Here is a 27,827-nt window from a genome sequence, read left to right as displayed (position 1 = left end):
AATGTAGACCTAAGAGAGAGGCTTGTGTCCTTGGTGTGGTGGTAAAATAAAGCCTTGAGATGGAACTGAAGGGCTGGTGAGGAGTAGAAGTCTCTGTCTATGAGACTGGAATTCTTAAGGCTGCTACAGATGATGCACCTGGCTCTGTGTAGGGCTTACTTTCAGCCACATTAAGTGGCAGTGTGCCTAACAGTCACATTTGACAGCAACTTGCAGTGTAGGAACACCCAATCCATGAACATTAAAGTCACCCAAACTATAATTTTTTTTTAAATGTGTCTGATGTAGTCTACCCTCAAGGAATTTTCAGTCAAAAGATAAGATCATCACCTTTATATTGGTTATTTAAATCCCGACATTTAAATATTTCTTGCGGTTGTTAACGCAATGTTTCCTGATTATAAAAGCTAGTTTTCTACCAAGTGGTTTCTGATTGAATATCTTTAAGTATTCCTAGCTTTTAGTACTGGGAGATATCTATGAGGGGTATAAAGTATAATTTATTGTACATAAATTATTTGTTGAAACATCAGGGATGCTGAGTTGCACATATCATGCATTTAAGTGAACTCAACCGCTATACATAAGAATTAAAGATACTTAAGGAATAAATATTTTTTTCTGGGGTTTATAGTTCTTTCAAGTACACTCTGGTGTCTTAGCCAGGGCTGCCATAATAAAATATCATAGATTGGGTGGCTTAAAAAACAGAAGTTTATTTTCTCACAGTTCTAGAGGCTGGAAGCCTAAGATCAAGGTCTTGGATGATTTGGTCTCTGGTGAGAGCTATCTTCCTGGCCTTCTTGCTATGTTCTCACATAGCCTTTTTTCTTTTTTTTTTTTTGGCAGGCACACAGAGGGAGTGGTGTGGGTGTGGGGTCATTGGTTGGAGAGAGAGAGTTCTATGGTCTCTCAATTTATAAGGACATTAATCCTATTGGATCAGGCCCCGCCCTTATTGCCTCATTTAATCTTAATTACTTCTTTAAAGGATTCATCTCCAAATGTAGCCTCTCTAAGGGGTAGAGAGGCTATATTTGAATTGGGGGGGGCACACAGACATTTAGTTCAACATATGAATTGGGGGGACACACAGACATTTAGTTCATAACAACTGATGATCCACACTTTTACATAGAGAAGGTAAATTACCCTTTATTTTATGACAGCTGGATGGAACTTCCACATGTAGTTGGGAGAATTAATTTATGAGATACTGTTGTAATTGGTATTTGAATAATGGGCATAGACATACCACAGATTAATGTGAAGTTGCCTTCATTTTTTTTTAGCCATTTATACCTAATAGAGTAATATCAATGCTATTCTTTCATTGTGTGTAAGCTAATTAAAAACACTAATATGTCATTTATTTCCATCACACTCCTAATAACCATTTATGGAACAATTAGCATGTGCCAGACAATGGCTAGAACTTTTATATTTATTAATCTGTATGATAAATGTGTTAATAAGTGGCATTTTACTCTCTTTATGGTGGTCTAGAGAAGTAAATGTCACCAAGTACACAGGGCTTTTTCTGGCAGAGGCGTTATTTGAACCCTGTTGGACTATCTCAAAGCTTGTGCCTTTTTCTTGCATCACTGTTTCTTAAAAGAGAGTGGTAAGAACAGATACTACACTTGATCTTAGCCAAAAGGCCTAGAAGCGATATATATCCAGGGATGTAATGGAACCAAAGCTGTACTACATTGATCCCAACTTTGGGATTCTGGGTTGTTTAACCTGTTCCTATTAACTGGGCAGGATTGCCATAAGACTGCTCTATTTAAATAAGCCCAGGGATGCCTGGATGGCACAGTCCATCGAGCCTCCCACTCTTGGTTTGGCTCAGGTCGTGATCTCAGGGTCATGAGATCCAGCCCTCTGTTGGGCTTCTCACTTGGCATGGAGTCTGCTTGGGACTCTTTCTCCTTCTCCCTTTGCCCCTCCCCCACTTGTGCTCGTGTGCACTCTCTCTCTCAAATAAATAACTAAAACTTAAAAAAAAAAGATTTAAATAAGCCCAACACTGTAACCCTTACCTATTGAACTTCAAGAGAAGGTTTTAAAAGAGACATTTTCAAGTAACCACCTTGAGAGCTGTAGACTGTGTACAATGTAAATGTAACTTAAGTTACTCAAAGTAACTTAGGTCAGGCTGTGTTTCTGCAGAGTCGTCTGGAGCCTAGCCTGAATGTTTGGTAGCTACACTCAAGTAGAATTTTTGGTGCTTCATTTTTCACTTGTATAGTATGGATTAATGGCTTCTTAGACATGTAAGTCAGTTCTTTCTGGTAACTGGCGGAGTTTCAGGGTTACAACATGGTAGCATGGGAATTCACATCAGAATTTACCAGTAGTTATCTGTTGAACATGAAGTATTAAATGAATTTCATAAAAGCATGAAGTCAGGAGATGCCAGAGCAAATGCTGGCTACTGGGCATGAACGTGAACTTCTGACATGATATAGGGCAGCTTTAAGGAAGTGGCAAGATAAAAATAAATTAGAGAAGAACTAATTAAGTTCCATCCAGGTCTTGACCATGCCTGACCCAGCTGGCTTTCTATAAACTTGTCTATACTGATGACTGTGTAGTGCCATTTTCTTGGTTTCCATTAAAATCAACTTGATCAGAGAAAGGTGTCCTTACTCCGTTTTCTTTTGTATCATAACCTAATATTTCCATTGCACCTGCAAGTTGAAGACAGATCATAACCTATGGTTAAAGATGGTAGGAAGTTGTTATTGAAGGGATATATATATATATATATATATATATATATATATATATATAGCAAATTCATGAAGCTTCCCATTCCAAACTTTATTTTATGCTGAGTTGGACAAGTTTTTGCACTTATTTCAAATGATAGTTAATTAAAATTTGAAAGTATTTAAATTGTCACATAAAGTTACAACTCTTTCATTGCAATGATAGTGATTCAGCAGTTTTAGAATTTCTTTTTATTGTTTTTATAATTGTTTACTAGAGATTTTGACATTCTAATATTGTGTTAAATTTGCAAAGGTGGATTTAGATAGCACTGCAATGATAATTTAACACACTTAAGGTTGTAAAAATAATTGACTCTATTTTGGAGTGGTGTTGATATGACTAATTCAAAAAGAAAATCTTCATTATATCTAATTGCATTAAAAGAAGGAGAATCTTGTATCAGTGGGGTTCCAATTAGGAGGTGGAAACCATACTGGTAATTTAAACAAGGAAGATTTAATGTAGAAATGATCATTTTCATCCATTTGGGCTGCTATAACAAAATACCACAGACTGGGTAGCTTATCAAAAACACAAACTTATTTTGCACAGTTTTTGAGGTCGGAAGTCCAAGATCAGGGCGCCAGCATGGTCAAATGAGGGCCCACTGCTGGGTCCCGGACTTCTTGCTGTTTTCTTATATGGCAGAAGGGGGGAAGGTAGTGTCTGGGGTCTCTCTTATAAAGTCATTAATCTCATTCATGAGGGTTCTACCCTCATTACCTAATCACCACCCAAAGGTCCCACTTACTAATACCGTCACACTGGGCATTAGGATTTCAATATATGAATCTTGAGGGGACACACACATTCAGACACAGCAATTATTAATTAGGAAAATGTAGGTAATTACTAAAAGGGGTAAAAGAAATTTGCAGACAATATAGCAATAACAAAGTAGGGAACAGCTTCTTCCTCTAGGGCTAAGGGGGAGAATCCAAGAAAAGAACAAACTTGGAAGAGGGCTCTTCCCACCCTAGAATAGATATTCAGATCTCTTTGGAGAGGGTACATCTGTAGCCTACTAGATGCAAAAGAGGTTCCTGAAGCCCTGAAGTGCCTCAGACCAGAGCTGGTTGTAGCTGTTGGGCTGGGGCTGGTGAGGAAGGAATTTGTCTGGCCAGGGTGCTAGCCAAATTTGCTGAAAGATGAGAACTAGTGAGTCTTTCACACGCCACTGACAGCCTCACCATAGAAGTAGGAAGAAAAGCACATCCAAATGAGGAAGAGAAGCTCCTTCCTCTTGCAGTGTGCCTTCCATGGCCTCTGCAGAAAGGCTTCATCTTGTGTGAGAAGACAAAGAAAAAAAGTTTATAAGTTCTAGCTGCACTATCACAAAGCACTGCAAAGAAGGGTAATTCCACAGTGAGCTACCACTTCACACACACTAGGATGGCTATCAATGTCAAAAAGGTGTCAAAAATGATCACAAGTGTTGACAATGGTGTGGAGCAACTGGAACTCTCATACACTGCTGGTTGGAATGGAAGAAAATGGTGCAGCTGCTTTGCAATAGCCTGGCAGTTCCTCAAGTGGTAACATAGTTACCATATGACCCAGCAGTTCCACTCTTAGGTACACAGCCAAAAGAAATGAAAACACAGGTCCACACAAACACCTGTACACAAATGTTGATAGCAGCATTATTCATAATATCCCCAAAGTGAAAACAATCCAAATGCCCATCAATTGATAAAAGGATAGATTGATAAAATTTGGTATATCCATACAATGGAATATTATTTGGCAGTAGAAAGGAATGAAGTACTGATGCATGCTACAACATGGGTGACAGTTGAAAACATTATGCTAAATGAAAGAAGCCAGTTACTAAAGATCATATATTCTATGATTCCATTTATATGAAATGTCCAGAATAGGCATAACTATAGAGACAGAAAGTAGATTCACAGCTGTCTGGGTGGGAAAAGGTTGGAGAATGGGAGGTGATGGCTAAATGTAAAGAGTTTCCTTTAAAAAAAAAAGATTTTATTTATTTATTTATTTATTTATTTATTTATTTATTTAGAATGAGCAGGGGGAGGGGCAGACGGAGAGGGAGAGAGAGAATCTCAAGCAGATTCTGCACTGACTGCAGAGCCCAATGTGGGGCTCAGTCTCACCACCCTGATATCATGACCTGAGCTGAAATCAAAAGCTGGATGCCCAACCAACTGAGCCACCCAGGTGTCCCTGGAAAGAGTTTCTTTGTGGGGAGATGAGAATGTTCTAAAACTGATTGTGGTGATGATCACACAATTCTATGAATATTCTCAAAACCGTTGAATTGTATATGGTAAGTGGGTAAATTGTATGGCATGTGAATTGTATCTCAATAAAATGTTACAATTTTTTAAGTTAAAAAAATGGTGGATTTGGAACTGAGAGGCAATAAACTGATTGCTGGTACAAATCTCAATACTTTGGACAGCAATGTAGCCATTTTACTATGTTAAATTTAAAAAAACATTTTTTTTTTTTTTTTACAGGAAGCTACTAAAAATGTCTGAAGCCCAAAGAGGATAGGTAGGTTGCTCAGAACATGTTTTTCCTGATTCCCAGTCTATTGTTTGTTGTACAAGACAATACTACTTCAAGAGAGTCTTTAAGAAAGGATTCAGACAACCTCTGTCCTTCCCAGAGAAAGACGCTTTCTGAGAAATGTGTAGCAGAACTTACCTATCTCTGACTTAAATGTTAAAGGGGCAAGGTTTCAAACAATTTGTTAAGGTGAAAAATACAGGTCTGGGTATGAACATGGCCTCAGGTCCAGGTACAAAAAACAGCTGGTTGGAAAATACATTACCAGTCTGAAGATAAAAGGACTGTTGATGGAATGAAGGTAGTATTTTGGATTAAGTTACTAAGTTTTTGAGTTTTGGTAAATATAGACGCCTTTCTTAATACAAGAGAACACTATTTCTTACATGCATTACTCTTGTAGTGCCTTACATTTTAAACTCTCAAGACATAAATCAGTACAGACACAATTCTGGATCATGCTTTAAATAACTTCTCTCTAATTCACACCAAAGAGTGTTTAGTTATAGGGTTTATGTTCATCTGTAGATGATTTGTAATGGTTTTCTCATTTTCACTGTATCTTTAACACTGTGTCTTTCTTCTACAACTTCTAGTTTGACAAATCAGGAATAGGAAGCCATAGTATTACTCTAAATATTGATTCTAGTTGTATTTAAAGAGATAGTTTTCTTCCTTGAACAACAGAAGTATCATAACTAATGTTTTTGTTATATTTTGGAGGTTAAACCTTCTAAAAAGATCAGGAATGTAGAAATCTTATTTTTACTTTTAAAGGAAGAAAATATATACATTTCATATTAACTGAAGGAGACATACTTTTTTTTTTTTTTTTTTTGTCTTGGAGACCCATTTAATGTGGATGCTCGAGGCCTGGGCAGAGTGGGGAGTGTCCTGGAATTGGGCAGGCAGGCAAGGTGGGTGGGTCGCAGGCTCACACCTGACCCCAGGAAGGGATGTTGGGTGTGGGGGCTGGCCCAGGCATGCTAAGGGGAGTAGCAGAAGGGTTGGCCAGGTAGGTAGACCTACCAGGGGACCTTGAGAAGTTATCTAAGCCAGGTGGTCAGAGCCCAGACCAGAGCCTTGCCCAGGGAGGCAGGGTTGGGGCTGGTTGGGTGCTTCCAGAGCCTAGGAACTGGGCATTGCAGAAACCTCCCCAAGCTGCTGCTGGAACTCAGGGCATGTCTACCAGTTGAAATCAAGCAGCTCCTGGGAAGGTGTGGAGGTGGTCATTCTCCTCTGAGTGGTTCAAACAGGAGGTGATCTGGTCAAACATGGAATTGCTGGCAGCATATTCTGTTTTCCCGAAGCTGTGGTCCTCACGTTCCACACCTACCTCCACCAGCTTGCCCAGGTCCCCACTGGTGTCCAAAATTGTGGGCTCAGGCACCATGAGGACCATGCTACGATGGAACTCAGTGACTGTAGAGCCTACAGCCAGCACCAGGTGGGGAGATACACTATTTTTAAACAATTTTTATATTTTCCTGAGTGGCTTCAAATACACTGAAGGTTTCAGTGTATCATTTAATTTATCCATTTATTTAATTTTATTTTTAAAAAAGATTTTATTTATTTATTTGAGAGAGAGAGAGAGTGCACGCTCATGAGAGAGAGCATGAGGAGAAGAAACTCCCCGTGAGCAGGGATCCTGATGTAGGGCTCCATCCCTGGACTCCAGGATCATGACCTGAGCTGAAGGCAGCCATATAACCAACTGAGCCACCCAGGGGCCCCTAATCTTATCCTTTTAAACTGATTATAATTTTTAGAGTTTGAATATTTTCCTGCAGTAGAACAACTCTCATTGCCATATATTAATATGATTCATAAGTTTTGGACATCATAGCTAATAAATCAATAAAAATATTAGGCTCACAGTTTTGTCATGTGAGGTTTTTTTTTTTATTTATTCATGAGAGACAGAGAGAGAGGCAGAGGGAGAAACAGGCCCTCCATGGAGCAGGGAGCCCGATGCGGGACTCAATCCCCAGACCCTGGGATCATGACCTAAGCCAAAGGCAGACGCCTAACTGACTGAGCCACCCAGGTGTCCCCATGTGAGTTGTTTTTTGATCAGGAGAGTTATGTTATAAAAGGAGAAACCCAGGTATGACAGAAGAGTGATGAAGAGGATGGCCAGAGTCTTCATTTACATCATTTGAAGGGAACCCTGCATTCTTTAAGTAGAGCATAAACTCCTTGAGAGCAGGATTAGGTCAAATGCTCTAATAGTAGATTTAGTGAAAGACCCATAAGTGATTTTCCTGAAATGAATAATTAAGTTCAGTTAATAAATATTTCCAGATCTTTGGAAAATCTGGCATAAAGCCCTCTATGTGGGTATTTAAAATTCAAATAACCTGTTTCTAGACAAAAAGAGAAAAATATTAAATGGCCTTAACTGAGATATGAATGTGCTTGGTAGTTCAAGTTACTTACAAATGTAGGAGCTTTCAAGTTTTAATGAAATATATTTCACATTTATATTTTAAGAAAATTTTTGCAGCTAGTTTTACAAACATAATCTGAGAGGTGAAGTTCATTAAAAGGAAGAAAATCAGGGGCACTTGGGTGCCTCAGTCAGTTGAGCCTCCAACTCTTGATTTCAATTCAGGTCATGAACTCAGGGTTGTGGACTGGAGCCTCATGTCGGGCTCTATGCTCAGTGCGGAGTCTGCTTGTCGCTCTCCCTCTGCTCCACTCCCACTCTTGCTCTCTCTCTCACTCTAAAATAAATAAATAAAATCTTCAAAAAAAAAAGGAAGACAATCAAAACCTGAAACATGTTTTCTCTCATGTCCACTGTACTGTTGTTGACTTTTCTTTGCTTCTCTAGTTGAAGCAGAGTGGACTGGTTCTGTGCTACTGGCACCACCTGGGAAGTGAAATGGTTCTTAGCACTGTTTATTTATAGGTTGCAGATGGAAAGGAGAGAACCTGAAAGAATAACTTTACCTGCATTATTACATCATAAGTGGGAGACCAGCAGATGTCAGCATGAAGACACAATTTCTGCTGATTTCTGTTACAGCTAGCTGAAAAGATTGGGTCCTGCTGCTCATATAAATGATAGCAGCTGGAGCTTTCTCCCACTTCCAGATGATAATTCCCCCTCTAGGGATATAGCAGCACTTAGAGGTATGTGTAGAAGAATTATTTCATGCCTTTGGAAATCACCTGTCCTCATACATGTGACAATGCCACCTCTCAGGATTTTCATTCTACATTTCTGGAGTAGTATCTTGGATTTTGCATATTTGATAATCTCTACAGATTTTTCTGATGCACAGCTAAGATTGAGAACTGATATCTGAAGGAATAATAACAAATATATGACTTTTGTTTCTTTGCATACTTGTTTTTGTTTAAGCGTGTCCTTGGATTTTACTCTTTTTTGAAAGCTATTTGTTGATTTATTGGGTCATTTTTCATTAACTCATCTACAAATTACTGAGTCTACTATGCCCCAGGAATTGTGCTAAGTGAGGCTGAGAAGAGTACCGTTAAGTGTGGTTGAGAAGATATATAAACAAGTAATTTTAATATAAGGTGACAAGTATAATAGAGATAAACTCAGCAGTGAGGAGGAGCTTTTAACTTATGAAACACAGGCATGGCATGACTAAAATATTGATGGGGAGGAGACAGAGGGAAGTAAGCCTGGACAGTCATGGGTGCCCCTGTCCTTGGTGCTGAACCATCTCTTCATCTGCTAGGGTAAGGAAGTTTTTCCTAATACCTTAATATACCTATACCTTAATATAATTTATGTATTATTATTTTTATTTTTGGCCAAATTGCCACATCTTTGGCCAGTGAGAGCTTCTTCAAGGTGTCTCATGAGTGATTTGATGTATGGTCAAAGTACTGCTTTTTAAAATTATTTGAAATAATGTCTCTCCATGTTTGTCATCAGTTTGATAAACAGATGACTTCATTTGAGCATTTTGCTTTTAATATTTAGGGATTGCTTTATTTTCATTTTGATTTGTTTTAAAGTTATGTAAAATATTTACATGATTCCAAAGTCAAGTCTAAAACACATGTTGTTCAGAAAACTCAAGTGTCTGTCTCTGGCTCTTCTCTCTCTATAGGCAATACTTTGATGTATTTTATAAGTTATCCTTTAAAAGTAAAAGTGTGCATGTGAGAATCTTTCTCTTTCTTTCTTTCTTTCTTTCTTTCTTTCTTTCTTTCTTTCTTTCTTTCTTTCTTTCTTCTCCTTTTCTTAGATAAATACAATGTATATTCTTCCCCATCTTGTTTTTTTCCAGCTAGGATTATATTTTGATAATCACTTCATACTAGTATATAGAAGTAATCTCCATTCTTTTTTTATAGCTGTGAGTTGTAATAGGAAGTTTAACTTATCTGTTTCATACTTTGTAATAGATCCTTTATATTTAGATTATATAGAATAGATTCTGTTCTCTGCACCTGTACTCAAGCCAATAAAACACCCTAGGAAAAATCTCTTAAATGGTCACTGAGACATCAAAATAATATTCATAGAAGCATTGTTTGTAGTGGCAAAACCTGGAAACAACCTAAATATCCATCAAGGAGGAAGGATGAATACATACTTGTCAACCAATAGAATGCTGCAATAATGAAAATAAATGACCTATAGTCGTGTGCATTCAACATGGATGAATCTTAGAAATACAATATCATGCCCAAAGCACAAGTTGTAGAATATGCATTATTTCATTTTTAAAGAAATAAAAGATGTGCAAAATGAAACCATATGTGTACAAGGATAAAATCATAGTGCTAAAACCAGAACTAAAAGTAAGGTAATGACAAGCACAAACTTTAAAAGGGTGAAATACCAATGGGAGTGGAGTGAGTAAGGAGGAAGGACAGTGAGATTAGTTAGCCCTCAGAGGGCTCCAAAAGGCAAGGGAATGCTCATTTCTTATGCTAAGTGTAGGATGTATGACATTTTTTTTAGACTTAGAGTAGTTATAACTCCAACAGGTGTTATAAATATTTTGTATTTACTCAATATTTAACATATTTTTCTAAAGATTCATACATTGAGTGGTAATGTTTAGAGATCAAGAACATGCAACTCTAAGATGAATGAAAAAGTTAGCTGACAATATTCTGTGAATGGTTATTCATGGCTTGGAATGAATATTTCACAGTCAAAGTCATACTTATAAAATGTAACAACAATGTGCTCTGGAAAACTGTACTCAATGACTCCAAAAATGACTTGAATAAGGGCGAAGATGATGATGTCAAAGGCACAGGTGAATAATTTGAATTCAATTTTTTTAAATATAATGTGAGGGTGGAAAAAATCAACATTGGTAAGTTAAAAAAGGTTTAATAATACATGTCTTAAGTATATATATGTAATTGGCTAAAAACAATATTGTCAACAGGTAGGTATTTGACTATTTTGTATACATTTGTGTATCCAAATTAACCAAAACCACCCCCTGTAAGTGGTTTGTAGAATACCACCTCCCCACCCCCTGTAAGTGAAATGCAGGGTTGTGGAAATGAGAGGAATCATTCTTTCTCTCTTCCCTCTCTCCCTCCTCTTCCCATAGGGCAACACTCACTTTCTTGGTAGCTGTAGTTATTTATTTTTTATTCTTTTTAAAATATTTTATTTATTTATTTTAGAGAGAGCATGAGCAGGAGGGGCAGAGAGAGAGGGAGAGAGAATTTCAAGCAGACTCCATGCTGAGCACGGGGCCTTATGTGGGGCTCAATCTCATGATCGTGAGATCATGACCTGAGCCAAAACCAAGAGTCAGTTGCTCGACAAACTGCACCACCCAAGTGCCATAGTTATTTTTAAATTATGCCACCTGTTTCATCACTTTATTTTTGTCATCTGATGCCAACTGAAAACCATAGGCTCTTGGAACTAGCTGAATCCGAAGGCCGGGGTATGGGTGTGGTGGAGGAGGTGCCTCAGAATCCACATGCTTCATGGGCCTACCTAGGTTCTTGGAGGTCATGCCTGCATGGCTTTTTAAAGGGCTGCTTTTATCCTGAGCAATAGAAGACACTGAAAGTTTTGCTGAGCACTGCTCTAAATCACTGGGTCACTGTAGTTCTTCGTTTCCTGTTCCTAAACTATTGACTGTCTTCTCGCTATAGTGTTATGCAGTTTCACCAAATATATTTTTAGGCTACTAAATTTTCTTGGCTTGTTTTTTACTTCCCTTTAATTCAGCATTTCCAAGTTTACTGCCTTTTCTTTGTCTCCTATCTACGGGTATCTTCTACTTTATGGGTTCACCAACTTCTTTTTATCACTTTCTGTGAGTGCTCAACTGATTTTTTTTTTTCACATTGTCAGATATTATTGTGAAGTCTCTGAATTACCTAAACAGGTCCTCAGGGTGGTCATAGATTTTCAATAAATTCTTGATAAATTTTTGGTGATAAAAAGATATAATACTAATACCACCATTTAATGTACCTATTTACCTATGCTATTCAAGCATTGCACTCGGCCCCGTCTACTAAGTAGGAAACTCTTGATTGATAATTTAATTTACAATTTTAAATTGTATAATTTTACAATTTTGATTTTTAAATTTACTTTAAGAAGTCAGGCTTTCCCAATTTCTACTTACCCAAACCACTTTTTTCTTTTATACAAGAAAAAGGCACATTACAAATACATGCAATTCAAAACATTGACACAGCCAATTTCTTGGATTCATTGCTTATGGGTTTCCAAAACTGGAGCTGATACTAGCAGGTGGGCACCACTTTGGTGTCTGTTCTGATTGGTTGGGCTTCCATTCTGAGCAGTCAGTGCTCACTCCCCACCAAACGTTAAATATTTGTTAAATATTTTCATTATCACTTCTGCTTAAGGTGCTATAAACTCATTCTACACTAGATCTGATACAGAAATTGAAATGGAATATGGAACAGTTTAAGGAAATTTTCAGTGGCAGGTAATTTTTCAGGATGAAGCATTACTCCTTCTAAAGAGCTGGCGCTCTAATTACCTCAGCAGAAGTAATGTCATGGCCACTCATGGCTTCTTGAGCTCCTTAAACAGGTCATTTCTCATGACTAGCCAAATCTTAAACACTCACAATATGATACAACAAATACAGAATCATTTCTGTATATTTAAGGATACCCATGTATACATTATATCCTTTGGAATAGCCCTGTCACAATGCAAATACAACTTTCTAACAGAACATTTACAATGAATTTTTTTCTCTCAAGGATTTTCAGAACTGAATTACATACCTTAACATGTCCTCATTTTAGAATGCTATTCTTTTTTTATGATTAAGCTGGGACTTTCCATTTAAAAAGTTCTGCAATGTTTGGAAAAACAGACTTTCCAAGGGTAGTACTAACACAAATATTAGGCGTATAGGAGGGAAACAGTCTGCATGACTGACGAGATGCAGTTCCTCTGGCTGGTCAGTGTTACTGATGAGGACTTAGAACTATAAGGCCAGGTTCTGTGTGCTGGCATCAAGGGTTGGTGAGACTCTCATGGAGAATCAGAACAGAGCCCCAAAGAGCAACCTAGGACAATGGTGCAAGATCATTTCATAATATGCTGTAGCAAATTTTACTAATTTGAAACCATTGTGAGTATCTGGTATTTTCTCACCTGGTTTCCCGGATAGAAAGCTCCAATATAGGGGCTGTCTGATTCAAAACCACACATTTGGCAATGCTTGTTGCTTGGCAAGTACTGGAGTAAATACTTTGGTTGTGGCAGAAAAGGAAGTGAAGAAAAAAGAAGAAAAAAAAGTGGAAGAGAAAAATGGAAGAGCATAAAATAAAAAGAGGAGACATAGACAGATTAGGAGGAAAGAAGATCAGAAGACAGATGGTGGACAAGGGGTGAGAGGAGGGAAGAGCGGCCAAGGACATTATTTTTAAGGAAGAGTATGAAAGAATAGTGGGTTGGAAAGAAGGCAAGAGACTAAAATGTGATTGCTGTAGGGTGTGATCAATTGGGCAACTGAGCAAATGTGAAGTGAAGGAAATGAAAGATGTGGATGTGGTTTCCCTATGCTGATGTTCCCACTCCTCATTGCTTTAGCAGGGAGGCCAATTCTGAGGGCTGGCAGAGGCAGGACAGGAAGTGGGGTCCAAGGAGAGCCAAGTCAAAGCTGCAGGAAGAACAGGCCAGATGGGAAACAGGTTCATCTCAGAAAACTACTCAAAGGAGGGGCCTGGAACAAGATGAACAGTTGGATGGTGAGAAAACACAGACACAGAGCTCTGTCCCAGCCAGGGAGCCTCTAATCCACTCCTATGGGGCCAGGAAAAAAATCCAAGGCTTGGTTCCTTGAGCCTCTATTTGAAAGCTTGAAACCAGGTGGGAAATATGGCGCCTGATGTCAGAGGCATAATTAGTTTTTCATCAAGTGCTGTTCTTCCAGGAAACTGGGTATTGACTCCAGTTGAAATAATAAGTCCATTGGAAGCTTTGCAGCGCCAAAATGAGATTTGAAAATAGTTGTCTCTGATCATGTTAAGTGTAGTAGTAGTTAACGACCCAGTGACTTAATTATATAATTTAAAAACCCATTATTTTAAGAAATTTAGGCAGTAAATTTAAGGTGAACATTTAAAATTGTGTGAAATTCTGTGTAGAATTCACATTCCATTGAGTCTTGTCTTAAGGAGAAATGGGTTGTATTTAGAATTCAGGCTGCATAGGACTGAATGTACAAGTTTAAGCCAGCAAGTTTTAAATCAGACCAATAGCCACATGTCAGAAGAGGCTGTGTTAGTGTAATTTTGGAGTTTTAAAGGAAGCAGAAACTGAAGACTATCTTCAAAGACCTTGACTACAAATTGAATCTCCTGAAAACCTCATATAAATGTTTACAAGTATTTCAAAAGGCAAAATAAAGAGAAACTGAAGGATTTTTTATGACCTTTTCATCTTGCAAATCCTCTGAGAAATATTTCTAATGGATCAGTCTGCCTCAGAGAGCTCATAAAAAATACAGAATGGTAAAGAATGTTTATCATTTCTCCGATTTTTAACATCAATTATGATTAGATTGACCATTTTTTGTCCATTTTTAGAGCATCTCCTGCTTTATCACACAAAATGGTTTTTCATATTCTCATATATATATGAGACTTGTTATTAGCCAAGGTCTTCCCAAGACAGGGAATTGATGTTTATTGCTTTTCAGCAATAACATACTCCCATCTAAAGACATGGGGGGGTGCCTTGGTGGCTCAGTTGGTTATGCATCCAACTCTTGATTTTGGCTCAGGTCATGATCTCAGGGTCTTGGGATCGAGCCCTGAGTGGGGCTCCATGCTCAATAGGGAGTCTGCTTGAGATTCTCTCTCTCCTCCCTCTGCCCCTACCCCCCTCACGTGGCACTCATGTGCACTCTCTCTCTCTCTCTATCTCCAAATAAATAAATTAAAAAAAATAAAGACATGTGGGGGATCTGGGAGAAGGATTGTGTGAACTAGAAAAGGAGAGGCAAGAAAAACAGGAGCAATTCCTCATCACAGGACCCTTTCCCCAAAATCATTTTGCTGAAGGATACATGGCACTTCCTCTCTCAAAGCTCTTAACTCAAACTTATATGTCCGCTGCTTGAAACTCTCTCATTTTCCCCATTCTCTATTATCGTATACATAGACCCCCAGATGTTCTCTCCCAGCACCCTTTCTTTTGAAAGAGACATTTGTACATCACAGAACCCTTGATTCAGGACATGCCCCTTCCCTCAAACAAAAGCAAAAACAAAAAACATGGGTTTTGTTTTAGTTTTAGTTTTGCTTTTGTTTAAGAGAAAGGACCCCTTTCCTTTCCAATTAGAAATCTGCTCAGTCTCTGGGACATCTTAGACTCATCTGTAGAATTCTACCACTCATCTATCACCCCACAAATATTTGCTTAGGGACACTGTTTCTTTCTAAATATAAGCTCTTGTGAAATCACAGAATCATTCCATATAAAATGCTCCAAACAGATTTTTCTCTGAAGAACATAAAATTTTCAGTCAGCTAAATTATCTTTTATCAAATGAGAGAAATAGGGAAATTGTATCCATACAAGATATACATGTGCAGGTAGATTTATGCATCTACTGCTGCATTCAATGTGTTGTGATATGTTGTTTTGATTAAAATACATGAAGAAAACTTGGCCTCCCATAGATATGCAGTTGGCAAAAGAGTATTTTGGTAGCCTTTTCAGATAAGTGAGTTGCACTGGGGAATCTGAAACCCTATCAGTGAAGTTTTGGTACTCTGCTACATTAAATTCCACTGGTCTGTCTTACATTTTGAATGGGTCTTTTAGCTGTGTATGATTTTGTAACATTACTTTTGGGTTGTGTAGAAAATACTGATTTATTGAATTATTTATTTATTGATAGTCCAAATATTGACATATTTAATTACATAATATAAAAAAATCATATTCATGAAAATCACCATTGATATTATCCTAAATTTTTAAAAAGTTTATGGTGGTAGATATGAATTTTCCAAAATTCCAAATTTTGCTTGAAAGCTTGAATTTTATCTTTGGCAACAATACTGCCAATTGTTTTCCTTAATGTGACAGACTCCTTTTATACATTAGGAAAAAAATCTGCTCATGCTTAGGTCTGAATAACTGTCATTTTCTGTCACTCATTCTTTGAAGTAAAAATGATGTTCCATGAGAAAAAAAAACAAACCAGCCAGTTCAGCCTGTAACTAAATTGCACAAGTATTTTTCCTTGAGCCAACTATTTTATGAGGGTGTGAAGAACAAGTACTTTTTGAGTACTTCTCATTTCATTACCTAGTACTCAAGGGTGGAGATTTAATCGTGTTTACCGCAGCATCAAGAACAGTCTTCAGTGAAAGTGGATTTTTTAAACTCTAGGTGTATGGTGGTGAAGACTATGATAACAACGAGTATAGTGTAATTTGGTGCCACTGCCTTGATTCATGCCAAAGGACTGCAGTTTTTAAGAAAAAAAATTTATTTATTTTAGAGAGAGAGAGCACATGTGCATGAGTGCAAGCAGGGGGAGGGTGCAGAGGGAGAAGGAGAGAAGCGGACTCCCTGCTGAGTGGGGAGCCCAATGTGGGCTTGATCCCAAGACTCTGAGATCATGACCTGAGCAGAAATCAAGGGTCAGACGCTCAACCGACTGAACCAGCCAGGTGCCCCAAGCACATGCAATTTAAAAAAAAATTTTTTTATTATGTTATGTTAATCACCATACATTATATCATTAGTTTTCGATGTAGTGTTCCATGATTCATTGTTTGCGTATAACACCCAGTGCTCCATTCAATACGTGCCCTCTTTAATATCCATCACCAGGCTAGCCCATCCCCCCCATCCCCCTCCCCTCTAGAACCCTCAGTTTGTTTCTCAGAGTCCATAGTCTCTCATGGTTCGTCTCCCCCTCCGATTTCTGTCCCCTTCATTTTTCCCTTCCTACTATCTTCTTTTTCTTTTTTTTTTTCTTTTTTAACATATAATATATTATTCGTTTCAGAGTTACAGGTCTGTGATTCATCAGTCTTACACAATTCACAGCACTCACCATAGCATATACCTTCCCCAATGTCTATCACCCAGCCACCCCATCCCTCCCTCCCCTCACCACTCCAGCAACCCTCAGTTTGTTTCCTGAGATTAAGAATTCCTCGTATCAGTGAGATCATATGATACATGTCTTTCTCTGATTGACTTATTTCGCTTAGCATAATACCCTCTAGTTCCATCCACGTCATGGCAAATGGCAAGATTTCATTGTTGTTTTTTTTTTTTTTTGATGGCTGCATAATATTTCATTGTATATATATACCACATCTTCTTTATCCATTCATCTGTCGATGGACATCTTGGCTCTTTCCATAGTTTGGCTATTGTGCACATTGCTGCTATAAACATCAGGGTGCACGTACCCCTTCGGATTACTACATTTGTATCTCTGGGGTAAATACCCAGTAGTGCAATTGCTGGGTCATACAGTAGCTCTATTTTCAACTTTTTGAGGAACCTCCATACTGTTTTCCAGAGTGGCTGCACCAGCTTGCGTTCCCACCAACAGTGTAGGAGGGTTCCCCTTTCTCTGCATCCTCGCCAACATCTGTCATTTCCTGACTTGTTAATTTTAGCCATTCTGACTGGCGTGAGGTAGTATCTCATTGAGGTTTTGATTTGGATTTCCCTGATGCTGAGTGATGTTGAGCACTTTTTCATGTGTCTGTTGGCCATTTGGGTGTCTTCTTTGGAAAAATGTCTGTTCATGTCTTCTGCCCATTTCTTGATTGGATTCTTTGTTCTTTGGGTGTTGAGTTTGGTAAGTTCTTTATAGATTTTGGATACTAGCCCTTTATCTGATATGTCATTTGCAAATATCTTCTCCCATTCTGTCGGTTGTCTTTTGGTTTTTGTTGACTGTTTCTTTTGCTGTGCAAAAGCTTTTTATCTTGATGAAGTCCCAATAGTTCATTTTTGCCCTTGCTTCCCTTGCCTTTGGCGATGTTTCTAGGAAGATGTTGCTGCAGCTGAGGTCGAAGAGGTTGCTGCCTGTGTTCTCCTCTAGGATTTTGATGGACTTCTGTCTCACATTTAGGTCTTTCATCCATTTTGAGTCTATTTTTGTGTGTGGTGTAAGGAAATGGTCCAGTTTCATTCGTCTGCATGTGGCTGTCCAATTTTTCCAACACCATTTGTTGAAGAGACTGTCTTTTTTCCATTGGACATTCTTTCCTGCTTTGTCAAAGATGAGTTGACCATAGAGTTGAGGGTCCATTTCTGGGCTCTCTATTCTGTTCCATTGATCTATGTGTCTGTTTTTGTGCCAGTACCATACTGTCTTGATGATGACAGCTTTGTAATAGAGCTGGAAGTCGGGAATTATGATGCTGCCAGCTTTGCTTTTCTTTTTCAACATTCCTCTGGCTATTCGGGATCTTTTCTGGTTCCATACAAATTTTAGGATTATTTGTTCCATTTGAAAAAAGTGGATGGTATTTTGATGGGGATTGCATTGAATGTGTAGATTGCTCTAGGTAGCATTGACATCTTCACAATATTTGTTCTTCCAATCCATGAGCATGGAACGTTTTTCCATCTCTTTGTGTCTTCCTCAATTTTTTTCATGAGTATTTTATAGTTTTCTGAGTACAGATTCTTTGCCTCTTTGGTTAGATTTATTCCTAGGTATCCTGTGGTTTTAGGTGCAATTGTAAATGGGATTGACTCCTTAATTTCTCTTTCTTCTGTCTTGTTGGTATATATAAATGCAACTGATTTCTGTGCATTGATTTTATATCCTGCCACTTTACTGAATTCCTGTATGAGTTCTAGCAGTTTTGGGGTGGAGTCTTTTGGGTTTTCCACATAAAGTATCATATCATCTGCAAAGAGTGAGAGTTTGACTTCTTCTTTGCCGATTCGGATGCCTTTTATTTCTTTTTGTTGTCTGATTGCTGTGCCTAGGGCTTCTAATACTATGTTGAATAGCTGTGGTGATAGTGGACATCCCTGCCGTGTTCCTGACCTTAGGGGGAAAGCTCTCAGGTTTTCCCCGTTGAGAATGATATTCACTGTGGATTTTTCATAGATGGCTTTTATGATATTGAGGTATGTACCCTCTATCCCTGTACTCTGAAGAGTTTTAATCAAGAAAGGATGCTGTACTTTGTCAAATACTTTTTCTGCATCTATTGAGAGGATCTTATGGTTCTTGTTCTTTCTTTTATTAATGTATTGTATCACATTGATTGATTTGCGGATGTTGAACCAACCTTGCAGCCCAGGGATAAATCCCACTTGGTTGTGGTGAATAATCCTTTTAATGTACTGTTGGGTCCTATTGGCTAGTATTTTGGTGAGAATTTTTGCATCCATGTTCATCAGGGATATTGGTCTGTAATTCTCCTTTTTGATGGGGTCTGTGTCTGATTTTGGGATCAAGGTAATGCTGGCCTCATAGAAAGAGTTTGGAAGTTTTCCTTCCATTTCTATTTTTTGGAACAGTTCCAGAATAGGTATTAATTCTTCTTTAAATGTTTGGTAGAATTCCCCTGGGAAGCCATCTGGCCCTGGGCTCTTGCTTGTTGGGAGATTTTTGATTACTGCTTCAATTTCCTCAGTGGTTATGGGTCTGTTCAGGTTTTCTATTTCTTCCAGGTTCAGTTTTGGTAGTTGATACATCTCTAGGAATGCATCCATTTCTTCCAGATTATCTAATTTGCTGGCATATAGTTGCTCATAATATGTTCTTATAATTGTTTGTATTTCTTTGGTGTTGGTTGTGATCTCTCCTCTTTCATGATTTTATTTATTTGGGTCCTTTCTCTTTTCTTTTGGATAAGTCTGGCCAGGGGTTTATCAATCTTATTAATTCTTTCAAAGAACCAGCTCCTAGTTTTGTTGATCTGTTCTACTGTTCTTTTGGTTTCTATTTCATTGATTTCTGCTCTGCTCTTTATTATTTCTCTTCTCCTGCTGGGTTTAGGCTTTATTTGCTGTTCTTTCTCCAGCTCCTTTAGGTATAGGGTTAGGTTGTGTACTTGAGACCTTTCTTGTTTCTTGAGATAGGCTTCTATTGCTATATACTTTCCTCTTAGGACCGCCTTTGCTGCATCCTAAAGATTTTGAACAGTTGTGTTTTCATTTTCATTTGTTTCCATGGATTTTTAAAATTCTTCTTTAATTTCCTGGTTGACCCATTCATTCTTTAGTAGGATGCTCTTTAGCCTCCATGTATTTGAATTCTTTCCGACTTTCTTCTTGTGATTGAGTTCTAGTTTCAAAGCACTGTGGTCCGAAAATATGCAGGGAATGATCCCAGTCTTTTGGTACCGGTTGAGACCTGATTTGTGACCTAGGATGTGATCTATTCTGGAGAATGTTCCATGGGCACTAGAGAAGAAGGTGTATTCTGTTGCTTTGGAATGGAATGTTCTGAATATATCTGTGAAGTCCATTTGGTCCAGTGTGTCATTTAAAGTCTTTATTTCCTTGTTGATCTTTTGATTAGATGATCTGTCCATTTCAGAGAGGGGGGTGTTAAAGTCCCCTACTATTACTGTATTGTTGTTGATGTGTTTCTTTGCTTTTGTTATTAATTGGCTTATATAATTGGCTGCTCCCATGTTAGGGGCATAGATATTTACAATTGTCAGATCTTTTTGTTGGATAGACCCTTTAAGTAGGATATAGTGTCCTTCCTCATCTCTTATTACAGTCTTTGGTTTAAAATCTAATTTGTCTGATGTAAGGATTGCCACCCCAGCTTTCTTTTGGTGTCCATTGGCATGGTAAATGGTTTTCCACCCCCTCACTTTAAATCTGGGGGTGTCTGTGGGTCTAAAATGAGTCTCTTGCAGACAACATATTGATGGGTCTTGTTTTTTTATCCAATCTGATAGCCTTGTCTTTTGATTGGGGCATTTAGCCCATTTTTATTCAGGGTAACTACTGAAAGATATGAATTTAGTGCCATTGTATTGCCTGTAAGGTGACTGTTACTGTATATTGTCTGTGTTCCTTTCTGGTCTATGTTACTTTTAGGCTCTCTCTTTGCTTAGAGGACCCCTTTCGATATTTCTTGTAGGGCTTGTTTTCTGTTTGCAAATTCCTTTAGTGTTTGTTTGTCCTGGAAGCTTTTTATCTCTCCTTCTATTTTCAATGACAGCCTAGCTGGATATAGTATTCTTGGCTGCATATTTTTCTCATTTAGTGCTCTGAAAATATCCTGCCTGTCCTTTCTGGCCTGCCAGGTCTCTGTGATTAGGTCTGTTGCCAATCTAATGTTTCTACCATTGTGGGTTACAGACCTCTTGTCCCAAGCTGCTTTCAGGATTTTCTCTTTGCCTCTGAGACTTGTAAGTTTTACTATTAGATGTTGGAGTGTTGACCTATTTTTACTGATTTTGAGGGGGGTTCTCTGTGCCTCCCGGTTTTTGATGCCTATTTCCTTCCCCAAATTAGGGAAGTTTTCTGCTATAATTTGCTCCAATATACCTTCTGCCCCCCTCTCTCTTTCTTCTTCTTCTGGGATCCCAATTATCCTAATGTTGTTTCGTCTTATGGTATCGCTTATCTCTCGAATTCTGCCCTCGTGATCCAGTAGTTGTTATCTCTCTTTTTCTCAGCTTCTTTATTCTCCATCATTCGGTCTTCTATATCACTAATTCTTTCTTCTGCCTCATTTATCCTAGCCATTAGAGCCTCCATTTTTGATTGCACCTCATTAATAGCCTTTTTGATTTTGACTTGGTTAGATTTTAGTCTTTTATTTCTCCAGAGTTTCTCTAGTATCTTCCATGCTGTTTTCAAGCCCAGCTAGTATCTTTACAATCGTCATTCTGAACTCTAGTTCCGACATCTTACTAATGTCCGTATTGATTAGGTCCCTGGCAGTCGGTACTGCCTCTTGTTCTTTTTTTTGAGGTGATTTTTTCCATCTTGTCATTTTGTCCAGATGAGAATAGATGAATGAGAGAACAAAATGCTAACAGGGTAACCATGACCCCAGAAAAATATACACTATACAAATCAGAAGAGACCTTCCAGAAAGCGGTCCCTTTTCTGTTCAGAGAGTTGCAGCTATTCTTTTCTTCTATCTCCTGTTGAGTTCGTAGGTGTTCAGAATGGTTTGATACCTACCTAGCTGAATTCCTGGGACCAGATGAAATTTAGGTCTCCTACTCCTCTGCCATCTTGCTCCTCCTCTGCACATGCAATTTTAATCGCTATTATTTTTGCACCAAAATGTCAACACAGTAAAAGAAAAAGACAAATAACATTTTACAATTATTAAGAAAATTATTTTGACTCCATGGAGCCCCTGAAAAGGGGTTGGGATCTCCAAGTTTTAAAGGACCACAATTTGAGAACCACTGTTTTAATTACTATGTAATATTTTTTGTGTTTTAAAGCATATACTTTTCCACCCATACTTCTACTAACTGTCCTCTTAGCTATAAATCATGGCTTGCTCTTTGATTTTATTAAAGTTTTTACACAAAATTTATTAGAACTTAACAAAGTTTTATTTTGAAAATATGTCAAGAGTCTAAGGCACTTCAAACATTTAAATATATATAGGGCCAAAGTAAATGTGATGTGGTATAAAGGAATCCGTATATAAAGGGGACTATGCTATATTTCTCTAGAGGCAAATATATTGCCAATTCCTTTAACACAATTCAACCTTTATCATTAGATACAGAGCTGTGTAATTACTGATGAAAATATGGTAATGTTACATGTGGTTCTTCTTGTCTTAAATTACTATGGAATATCAAAGTTGAAAATAGTGTGTCAATTTTATATAGATACTTTTTATATAAAAAGTCATAATTTTATAGATACTTTTTATATAAAAAGTCATAATATATCCACCTAGATAAAGCCAATCTAAAATATTTTTTTAAAGATTTTATTTATTTATTTGACAGAGAGAGAGACAGTGAGAGAGGGAACACAAGCAGGGGGAATGGGAGAGGGAGAAAGAGGCTTACTGTGGAGCAGGGAGCCCGATGTGGGGCTCGATCTCAGGGATCATGACCTGAGCTGAAGGCAGACGCTTAATGACTGAGCCACCCAGGTGCCCCATAAAATATTTATTTTTTTATACCTGTGGCCTGTCTTATTCTAGCCCTGTTCATTTTCTCATTTTCTTTTCTTTTTTTTTTTTGAGACAGAGAGAGAGTGAGCCCGTACAAGGGGAGGGACAGGGGGAGAAAGAGAGAGAGAGAGAGAGAATATTAAGCAGGCTCCACATCCAGTGCAGAGCCTGACACGGGGCTCGGTCCCACAACCTTGAGTTCGTGACCTGAACCGAAATCAAGAGTCAGATGCTTAACTAATTGATCCACCCAGGTGCCCCTGAAAATATTTCTTTTTGTAAGTTCTATACCTTTTGAGAATTTCATCTTTTATTTTTAAACCAGAAACCTACCAGCCCAGGCCCAAGCTGCTGCTGATCAAAGTCATCTCAAAATTCAATTAGCATAATTGCTCCTTTCAGTCATGTTAAAATCAATTTTTGGCATATGGACCACGTTGATTTTTATAAATGATACTTTGTCATGTGTCTAATCTGATCCACTGTGCGTTGATTTTATGTTTTATGTCTTCAGCGGACAATCCTATTTGTCTAATTTTCATGTTCTTGGTATACCAATGATAGACCCTAACTCTGAAAAGAGTGGCCAACTGTACAGTCTTCTGGGTGACATGCATGCCATTCTTCTGAAAAACACATTGACCCTTAGCTAGAACAAAGCATCCCCTTTTGGGGATGCCCTTATGTGAAATTCTCCTTTCTGACATCTTAGTGTAGCCTACCGTTACAGGTCAGGGTGTATTTGCAGAACCATCATAAGAACTGTATTAGTTTCAACCCTGTTTGCAAGCTACAGAATTCATTTCAGACTGACTGAAAACAAAAATGAAAAGGTAGTGGTGGGAAATTCATTATGTGGGCATAGGGTGTCTCATGGACCCCAGCTGGACTCAGTGTGGAACTGGGGCTGGGAATCACAAAACTGTCCAGACCCTCTGTGTATCCCCACCACACTCTGCTCCTAACAGTGTGATTTTTTTCTCACTTCTGGGTTCAAAGAGCAGTGGTCACACCACACAGTCCAGTGAATTGTCCCAATCCCAGTCACACAGGATCTGGCTTTCTCCTTTCCTCTTTAACTCCTTCATTACAGATGTTTTGGGAGAAGAAAATCTAATGGGCCAGCTTTGTTCTGATGCTCAGTTCCAATCCCGAAAGCACGTCCAGGCACAGTTGTAAACATTTATATCCGTTTTCATGTCAACTCTATGTTGATTTAGAAAATGAGAACAAGATCATGATTGACTAGCAAATGAACTCACATTGGCTATTTGAGCTCTCCACGTGTAGTGAAGGTGGTGGTAATCACTGCATTTAATGTGGCAGGAAAGCCTTTTGGTACAAACATAATCCAAATTATGTGGGTTGTCTGATCAGGTTAGTTTCATGATTTAAATAAGTCTGGAGATAAAGAAACCGAACCTGAAACACTTTTGTTAGTTATTAGAAGTGTTTCACTAAGGAAAGCATCGGCTGAAGCCCTGAATTCAAGCAACACTGAAAACCCATTTTCTGCTTCTTCCTCACCCCCTTGCTATCCTATTCTCTCTGCACAGCTTTTGGTAAACCTTTTCAGGTGACCATGTCACTGATGTTCTATGTTACATCTCTCAGGAGAATCTGCATTTTTAAAGACACTGCCTGGAAATGGCAATGCCTAATCCAAAGGGATAGCCCTCTAACTGTACATTTGCCGGCTCTGTGGAAGGACAAGGTGGAATATGAAATAGTTTGGAGTGGGGTAGGCAGAAAAATTCATCCTGGCATCTCTTGAAGTTGACTCTCTAGGTTGTGTCCAGGGGTTATATTTTAAGTCCAAGATATAAAATAATTTTAACATCTAATTGGAGATTAGAAGTGTCCTTTCAAAGATGGAGCTTAGGTTTGGCAAGTCCCAAGTTCAGGATCTCTTTCATCCTCTTTGTGCAACATATTGTTACATACTGTTTACATTCAATTTGATCAACTATTTACATGACCTTCACCTCACGCCTCTGTAACATGATATTTTATTTTTAGTTTTTAGCTGTATTTCCCAACCAACTGGTATGGATGGAAGGAGGTACTTATCTTCCAAATGTTATTAAAATCTCATATAAACACTAAAGGAGCCCATGAGCCAGGGGTGAGTTCTGAGTCTTGAGTTATGAGAAATGCAGAACTTCATCGGGGCAATTTGCAATGAAAATTTGAATATTTCTGGAAGCAGAATGCTGATTATATTGAAATGGACAGAAATAGCACCTCATTCACTTGCAAATAGACAACTTAATTTCAAATGAGTTTTTCTAGGTTGTGATATTTTTTGCTACCTTCTAAAACTGTTTCTCCTTTAAAAAGGGCCACATCCTTTCAAAAAAAGGAAGATGCATTTTATTATAGAATCAAATAATTTGCAAAGCTCATACAGTGAGTGTAGAAACGGAATATTAAAAATCTCTCCATGTCTACATTCATATTTTACCCTTGAGAAAATTAAAACAATATGCAACTTCTGAACAACAATTAGTATTACCATCTATTATTACAGACAAATGTAGTCAATAACCTCGTGCTTTTAGCTTCCTGATTTTTAACAACATTTTTCTTCCAAACACACTTTTTTTGGGGGAAGAGGTCTGAGCTTTCTGTAATGCTACAGTAGGAAACCAAATTTCTCTTTAAAATGTTTTCACAGGGACACCTGGGTGGCACAGTCAGTTGGCCGGCTGACTTCAGCTCAGGTCATGATCCCAGGTCCTGGGATGGAGCCCCACGTCGGGCTCCCTGCTCAGCGAGAGCCTGCTTCTCCCTCTGCCTCTGCCCACTCCTCTGCCTACTTGTGCTCTCTCTGTCAAATAAATAAAAATAAAAATAAATAAAATAAAATGTTTTCACTAGTGATCTGGATAAAGGAAAACAAGAGCATGCATATCAGATTCATGTATAATACTAAATTGGTTGAGACTGAAAAACTGCGTGAGTGGTACTGATACTTTATAATATTAGAACAAAATGTAAGTAGAAATTGAGAAATTAGAAAAATAATCACACCCAAAGAAGGCAGAATTGGGATAGAGAAGTTGATCACTTCCTTGGTGCCCACACCTCCTTCTCTGTGAGCTTGACTGTCCCCATTGCCCTGGGAAGGCTTCTTACTTTCTATGTGACATTGACCCTTGTCCACAGCTTATTGGAAGAAAGTGGTCACTTGAACTTCATTGTGAGTTACTCAGATTCTCTCTCATGGGAATCTGGAATAACAACATGAGCAGTAAGGAAATTTTGCTTCATGTTATTAAAAAATATTTCTGAGACATATGATGTCAAGACTCCAGGGGAGTCTGTATAAGCCAGAGCCACACGCAAAAAAAGTTACAGGAGAGGAGCAGGATTTGGATCCTCCTAGAGGAGGTAGATCTGGAGTGCAGCAGATGGGCAGAAAAAAAAAAAAAAAAGATGAGAGATCATCTCTCTATCACTTTATTTTTCCTTTAATCCTCTGTTTATCCATCAGTTGTAAGGAGCAGAGTTATAGGAGATGAGGCGGAGACCTATGCTGGAGCTTGACCATAAGTGTTGTCCAAGACCAAATTACGGATTGTGAGCCTTGCCTTCAGGGTCATGGGTGTTAGTCAGGAGTGGCCTGATCCGACTTGTTTTAGGAAAATCTCTCTGACTTTAGGGTTGAGAGTGGATGCCTGTGGCCTGGAAAGACTGAGAATGTTGAGAGGTGGATGATGGGAAGAATAACTTCTTTTTGGCTTTAACTTCCCTTGTGGCTCAACTTCCAGTGTCCTTAAAATAAACTCCCCCTATCCTTGAGATTCTTCTTTTCTTTTTTTGTTTAGCAACTAAGCAACCCAGATTCCCCAGCAGAACTGCTAGGTAAAAATTGCCACACAGATTCCCACAGTTAACTTTAGAGGTACGCTGTCCACAACAGAACTTTCATCCCGTGCTCCTTGTTTGAGTGAGTCTCATAAAACTAGGATTTATCCTTGCTTCTTTTGTCTTCTTCAGTCCCCCATATTTAGTTTGTGACTAAATCCTGCCAGTTCTTCTTCCTAATACATCTTAAGTCTGTGCTCCCTTTATGCCTCCTACTTGGCTTTATGGAGCCTTCATCAGCCCTCGGCCCTGCTCTCCCCACTCTCAGCTCTTCCATCTCTAACGCACATTTCCCCATGGATGCCAGGTGGAGCTTTTCGAAATGTGAATTTGTCCATGTCGCTCCTGAAATAAAATCAGCTAAGTTTCCAACATCTAGCCCTAATTTATCACCCAGCTTTACATCCCACCAATCTCCAAACCAAGCCTTGCAAGTGCATTAACTTCTCATTGAACTTGCTTTCTGTTATTCTGTCTCCTTTCCTTATTTACTTTATATCCTTTGTCATGAAGTACATTTCCTACCACAATTTTGCTATCTAATGTCTATGTTATCTTCAAACTCAGGAAGAAGAAAGCTTTATTAACACCGAGCATAGAGCAGCAGTGGGTATAAAGGTAATCTGAAAACATTTTTATTATGGCTAAAGTGCATCATTTTACGCATTTATGTGAGATTTGAGAAGGGAGACAGAAACCTAAGGAAAATTAGAAAATCATTTTTGGGTTATCAGGTACTATATAGAGCTATTGGGGTTGTATGAGATCTGGAGCTCAGGCTCGAGAAGGTTGTGATCTGGCAAGAACATAGTTTTCCAATACAGTAGGCTATCTTGAAACTACTATCTTTATCTTTAAGAGCTAGGTAGATACACATACACTCCAGACTGTTCTAAAGATTGCTAGCATGGTACCCAGAGGCTTCTGAAAAAACTGGCCTGTGTTCTGGTTCCCAACACTAAGTTCAGAAATGAACTCGAACCCAGCTGGAAGACCCCGGGAGGTGGAGAATGGTGTGTTTGTTTTTGAGATTGTACCGTG

General features: G+C 38.4%; 1 long non-coding RNA gene and 1 pseudogene across 4 annotated transcripts in view; one reads left to right on the top strand and one right to left on the bottom strand.

Annotated features, from left to right (window-relative positions):
* LOC118535754 (uncharacterized) overlaps positions 1–27,827 on the top strand; it is a 158,123-nt gene that overhangs the window by 47,854 nt on the left and 82,442 nt on the right. For all 4 annotated transcript variants that reach the window (XR_013449019.1, XR_013449020.1, XR_013449021.1 and 1 more), the window contains one exon: positions 5,271–5,307. This is a non-coding gene — a long non-coding RNA (uncharacterized LOC118535754). The remainder of the gene's footprint in view (positions 1–5,270; positions 5,308–27,827) is intronic.
* On the bottom strand, positions 1,579–1,673 carry LOC118535758 (U2 spliceosomal RNA; annotated as a pseudogene).

This window comes from Halichoerus grypus, chromosome 6 (genome assembly GCF_964656455.1).
Source record: "Halichoerus grypus chromosome 6, mHalGry1.hap1.1, whole genome shotgun sequence".
Taxonomy (NCBI): Eukaryota; Metazoa; Chordata; class Mammalia; order Carnivora; family Phocidae; genus Halichoerus; species Halichoerus grypus.
The sequence above is the reverse complement of the archived record's forward strand: the minus strand, read 5'-3'. Positions and strand labels throughout refer to the sequence as shown.